This window comes from Microtus ochrogaster, linkage group LG7_11, assembly GCF_000317375.1.
Source record: "Microtus ochrogaster isolate Prairie Vole_2 linkage group LG7_11, MicOch1.0, whole genome shotgun sequence".
NCBI classification, from domain to species: Eukaryota; Metazoa; Chordata; class Mammalia; order Rodentia; family Cricetidae; genus Microtus; species Microtus ochrogaster.
The window spans coordinates 11,121,954-11,128,083 of NC_022032.1; the positions used below are offsets into that span (position 1 = coordinate 11,121,954).

The 6,130-nt window shown below is 49.4% G+C and overlaps 1 protein-coding gene across 2 annotated transcripts in view; it reads left to right on the forward strand.

The window, feature by feature from the left end:
- The first annotated feature begins 719 nt into the window (after positions 1-719).
- Ppp1r3b (protein phosphatase 1 regulatory subunit 3B) overlaps positions 720-6,130 on the forward strand; it is an 11,294-nt gene continuing 5,883 nt past the window's right edge. The window contains exon 1 of one of the 2 annotated variants that reach the window (XM_013351991.2): positions 720-808. The gene's annotated coding sequence lies outside the window, so the exon portion shown is untranslated. Of the gene's footprint in view, positions 809-1,643; positions 1,743-6,130 lie in introns of those variants that run through there. The other variant, XM_005362523.2, reaches the window with a different exon arrangement.

The following is a 6,130-nucleotide window of genomic DNA, read 5'->3' on the forward strand; positions in this document are numbered from 1 at the left end:
AGTGTCCTTAAAGTCACAGAGCCCCAAGGGCATCAGAAACTATACAGAGGCTATGAATCGGCAGACAGTTGCTAAAACAAATCCAAACCAGGCATTCTTCTAAATATGTCTACCTTACTAATCCTCAACCACGTCTGCAGAACTGTGAGTTTGCAAGCCATATTCTGCCCAATACCACAGCTACTGGAAAGCTTAGGCTGGAGCGATGGCCGCAAAGCAAGATTCAGAGAGTGCTTAGGGACGCTATTGCAAAAGATGCCAATAAAATCTGCTACGGGTTGTGGAGGGAATGTAGAACTCTGGCCTCCCCGCGCTCCGAGAAGGTCACAGCCATCTGTGAACCCTGGGGCTATTGTCCTTCTAAGGCGAAGGCGGGGCCAATGGAAGGACAACAGTGCCTTCTACACCTGGGACACGACCTGTTAGAACTTGGGTAGCAAGGAGGAACTTTACACGCAGCCCACGCTCCTCAGTCAGTTTCTACAGCTGGACGTTCCAGTGTAGGAAATCTCTTCCTCCCCTTGGCTTGGGTCCCCCGGCTCCTGATGAAACTGTGACCCGCCGTCCCCTTCCCAGATCCTGGAATCCAGCCCTGTCACTCACCGCACGGCTGCAGATCACGTGGCAGAGTGTCCCAAGTGTGGCTATTGGTCCGTCCTGGGAGTGCTCATTGGCTGCGTCCGGTATTCACGGTTGAGGAGGGGGAAGGGCTAGGATGGCACCCTTCGTAGGGAAAGGTGGCTAGAAAGTTAAAGTGTGCCTCCGCCTGTGGGAGCCGGAGTCCAGAGTGCTGCAATCCAGGGAGCAGGTGAGCGGGCTGCTGTCGCACGGACCAAGCCGAGTCCCTGCCCCACTTTTGCCGTCGTGGTCGCTGTCACTGTCACCCGGGGCAGATGGTGGGGTGGGCTGGAGGGTCTGCCCTCGGTTCTCAAGAGCTGTACTCGGTACGTACCTCCCCAAGCCTCGAGCTCAAGGTGGAGGGCCAGGAAATCTGCGGTGAGGGGCGCGCGGGGGAGCCCCCCCTCTGTTCCCTGCCATTTGTCGTCCTACTTACAGTGACACGCAGGTGGTAGGACACCCTATCTGAGCTCGGGTAGCTTGTGGCTTCCACGTGGTGAAACATCTCGGGGACCCGAGCTGGGATGGAGTCTAGAGGGGTTTCCCGAGATCCCCGCACGGGATTAGCCCCGCCGAACGTGGCCAGGGAAATTGTCCTCAACAAAAAAAATGTGGCAAGTCCCAACATGGCACATTCCCAACCTGAGATTTGATACTTCTGGAGAATAATTCCAGGTTTTTGCGGCGGAATCTGGAGCCCAAATACAAGTCGGCGGGGCCTCAGTTTCCCGTTACGAGATGGGTATGAGAAAACTGTGTCCAAGCCCTGACTCCAAGTTGAGTGGATTTGTCCCTACTTTGGTTCAGGTCAACCTTTGCTGCACACGAACAAGGTAGTCTTGGGTCTTTTAGGGCGACAGAGTAGGGGTGAGCTCTACCCGGGAACGCGCGGGGGTGCTCGCGAGGCGTTGCTCCAGCCTGGGCCGTCCCGTCTCCAGGTCCCGCCCTGGGGTGATAACTTGGGCTCCTCCTCCTTGGTCGTCTCCGGGAACTAAGCCCAGGCCCTACCTCCGGGACACTCCGAGGCTCACGTAGTTCAGGGGCAACAGTCACCCCTGCCACTTCTCTCAGGCTCTCCCATGAGGCCAGCGAGCAGGGGCCCGGGCTGCGGCGCCGCGGGAGAGGTAGGTCCAGACCCAGGCGACGCCGGGAGATTTGGGGGCGGGGTGCAGACACATCACCGTCGGAGAGTGACTGGTGGGAGAATGACTCGCTGACCTGCACCCAGGGACTGTTCGCAGACTCCTTTTTAAACTCGGAGAAAAGACTGTGAACCGAACCGTAGTTTCAGAACAGTGGATGGTAGGCTCAGAGCGAAACAGAGAAGAAAAAAAACTTAAAAAAAAAAAAAAGACGACGTGAGTGGGCCCTGTCGCTGCGCGAGGGTCCAGGAGAAAAAAAGGGTTTCTTCAGCCTAGGCAGGAAAGGAAATGGTTCATTCAGTAAAGACGTGCAGGAGCCAGGGAGAAAGTGGAAACAGCTGAAGGACCACAGAAGTAGATGGGGGCCATTTAGGGGAAAGTTAGTGGAAAGAGAATTATCAGAGCCCTGTTAGCTACCCAGGAGGTCAGAGCTGGGAGGGATCTCAGAGGAGAAACCTCAAGGCCAGGGAGATTGTTTATTAAAGCTTGGCTGGACAGGGGCTTTCTTAGGCCCGCGCCCCACGGTGCCTTTGGACGTTATTAGGTGGTGAGGACTGTCTCGAATTATCTGAACCCTCCTTACTCAGTTCTATTCACAAACATCTCCAAGGATTGCGACGTACACAGTAAGGCTGTAATAATTAGGGTCTTTGTACAAAAGGGAGGCAATGTCAACTTTTTATATGGAAAATTACCAGCTAAACATTTGCAAAGAGAACAGAGGATTGCTGGAGGGGGGAGGAGTAGACGGTGCTGTCCACCTACGACCTGGCTGTGGATTTTTATATACTGTAGTGTTGCTGGTGGGTTATTGTTAGTATGGTTTTCAAGTCGGAGAGGAAGGTCATGGGGTTATTTTCTGTTCTGGCTCGTCAAAGATAATAAAAAGAACTATCGCTGGACTTCTAAGACTGCCCAGTATCTTGAGAGACCCCATTATTTCCCGAGAACAGGGAAAGTATTTCTACAAGGGTTCCAAACATGGCCCAGTCCCTCGTCAGAGGTCAACCTCTGAGGCATCCACGTTAAAATGTTCGACTGTCCTTGGGAAACAGCTCCTACTCCCAGGATCCTGTCCTGCAACTACTATCCCAGATCCTATGTCACACTCTACCGGCTCAAATGAACATCCATGTTCTCTGTTTCTGCTAGTTTCCTCAGTAGAGGAAAAGACTGGAGTGGTGAGGGGAGGTGAAGAGGGGAGTGGGGGGTGGGGGGATAGATGGCTGAGGTACTTCCAAGCTTGAATGGATGTGGATGTGTTTCCTGAAGCACCTGTCCAGGTGCCTGCCTTCGGGGACTTCCTACTGCCCGACTGTTTCAGTGGCTGGGAGTACTTCTAAGTGTCCATTATCACTGACACAGTCTGCCATGACATCCTGGGCAGAACGTCAGGAAAGCTAAATTCAAACAAGCACTTTGGTATACTGATTCTTGGATGAGAGTCAGGTTAATAAAAGCTGGAATGTTCTGTGAGGACGACATCATACCCTTGATAGGGGCCACAAGGGTAAATGTCCTTAAGTTGTAGTGATGGCGACACCCAGAAAAAAAAAAAATGAAGGGTTTCTGAGCCAGGCCTGCTTATGCAATTTCACGGGGCAGGAGTCCCAGTGATAACTCCTGGCCCATTATAACCTCACGTTCGCCTTTCATGGAAGAGTCTTGCGAAGAAAGCATATTTTATTCTTGAAAATACTACTTGGATAGTCTTCTTAGCCTTGGCTCTGGTTAGAAATGTCTCTCCGCCCTCAGTTCTTCCTGTTCTTACAGTTTGGTACTGAAGGGAGTCCCATGGCACATTTACATCCTGGGGTCCAACACTACAAACTCACCAACAGAGTCAGCTCCACTCGGGACTAGAACCCGGGGAGTCCTTCCGGGTCGCCAGGGAGGGGAGTCTTCAGTGCCCTCTGTGCTTTAGTGTGCGCCTCCACAGTAGCAGGACCACTTCGCGCCATTTTCCAACAGGGTGCTTCAAAGACTTTCAGGAAAGCGTGGCTGAGGCTGCTCCTAGAGTTTGCAGGAACTGAAGAGGGGACACTTGGCCTTGTGCTGCTGACTCAGACCAGGAGGAAGTGCCTGGCAGAGAAGGAACTCCGACTCCCCCACCCAACCCACTCCCAGCTTCTCAAGGGTGGGCTGTGGGGAGGCACTGGAATGTGGAGCCGTGCTGTTATGTGCCTGGTGTTCAGTTTTCATGCATATTTAAACGGCAGAAAAAAATACCTACGCTGAAGTTGAACCAGAAGGACTGTCTCTAACAAATTTTCGTAGTGGGCCAGGGAGAAATTATACCCAATTTGTTAAGTAGTGAGTCTTGTAAAATAAAGTTAGTCAGCTCTCTGATCATTTGTAAAGACAGTTTAGTCACAATTTCGCTTTCCAGGAACAACAGTCTTGTGCAGGGACGTGAGAACAGACCCAGCAAATTCACTCTGAAACTTTTCCCTGGAGGACTTCCTTCACAAGATGGGAAGTAGTGAGGCCTTGGTTTGTGGGTGCATGAAGCCCTTAGCCATGGCCACTTGGGAAAGTGCCCAGATTCAGAGGCAAAACAGGGTAACCAGGCTTCTTGTACCACAAAACCAATGTAACTATTAAAAAAAAAGTACAGAGGGAACCTGATATGTCTTTGTTTTCTCTCTCTCCCTCTCCCTTTCTCCCTCTCTCCCTTTCTCCCTCCCCCCACCCCTTTCTTTCTCTCTCTGTAGCCCGGGCTGTCCTGGAACTAGCTCTGTAGACCAGGCTGGCTCCAAACTCAGCAATCTGCCTGCCTCTGCCTCCCAAGTGCTGGAACCAAAAGCATAGGCCAGCACCGACTTTTTTTTCCTCACTACATTGGGTTAGCAAGCTTCAGAAGTTAATAGGAAGAGTATTTATTGAGTCAAATGCACCATCCTCCAGCACTTGCCAAAAGATGAGCAGCTTGTCAAAAGATGCCATTTTTTCAGGCAGCCACGGCAGCCTATGCACAAGGCCCCTCCCTGCCATAACACCTTTACCCACCAGATCCCTTCACTTTAGCCAGAACAAGGCAGATGTTTGGAACCTGCTGTCTCAGATTTGAGGTTTCAGCCCAGGTTTCCTTACTCGCTTCTTTAGCTCAGACCATTGTTATAAACCTGCCATTATAAGAACAGTAAAAGGGTGAATGGCTCTAGTGAGGTGTCAGGGTAGCTTTGAATGTCTTAAAGCTCTCTCTCTTTTTTTTCTTCTGATTATAGACGCAGTATTGTTTGAGATGATATAAGGAAACACAAAGCAGGAAACAACTTTAAGGAAATATGTCACAAACCTAGTCTGACATTTGTAACCATAAAATGGTCCCTGCTATCTACAGGCGGTGCGTAACAGGGTTCCCAGGCAGCCCTGGGGGTCTGCATTTTCTACACTCCCTGCAACCACAACCCTGCTCTACAGTCCCACGGTTCATCTGTCTTTCCGTGTTGTATGCCCAAGGACCTCGTTTACATCGCTGCTCTTCTACTTTGGGGTCATTATGAAGGAAAATAAAGGTTTCTTGAACAACAACATTGTAATCCTGCAACTGTCTGATACCCAAGATGGCTCTAAGTCCCTAATGGGCAGGTGGCAAATGTATCATGGATCTATCGACCAGGAGACAATTGGCTTCCTGGAAGAAGCAGGTCTCCTCCAGATGGGATAGTCTCCAATAGCTTAGAATAAATGGTGCACAATTTAAATAATTACTTATGGAATTTTTATTTTAATATTTTTGAAACACAATGGACTGCAAAGAGCTGAAACCATGGGAAACAACCAATGGGTATATACTATATCTGTATACATAATATTTTCTCTCTTATCTATTTGTGTACAGTTTTGTCTCCTTTTCACATTAACAATACATGATAACATTTTAGCTAGGCACAGTGGCCCATGCCTTTAATCCCAGCACTCGGGAGGTAGATGCAGGTGGCTCTCTGAGTTCAAGGCCAACCTGGTCTACAGAGTGCATTCCAGGACAGGCTCCAAAGTTACAAAAGAGAAATCCTGTCTTGACCACCCCCCCCCGAAAAAATATAGTCTTTTCTAGTTCTTTCCTAATCCAACAGGTAAAACAAACATTTCTGATATAAAATGTCTGTATTTTTTAATTTAGCTAATTAATTATAGACGAAATTTCACTATTTAACCCGGCCATCATTGAACCTGCAGTCTCCCCCAGTCAGCCTTCTTAGTAGCTGAGGTTACAAGCTTACACCACCACATTCAACTTCCTTTTGACTTTCTTAAATTACTTTTATGGCTGGATAGTTTGCATGGCGGTGAGCCACTTTTACATTTCTTTCAAAGTTTTAACTAAGCTAATATTTAATGTGATTGCATTTGCTATATATATATAT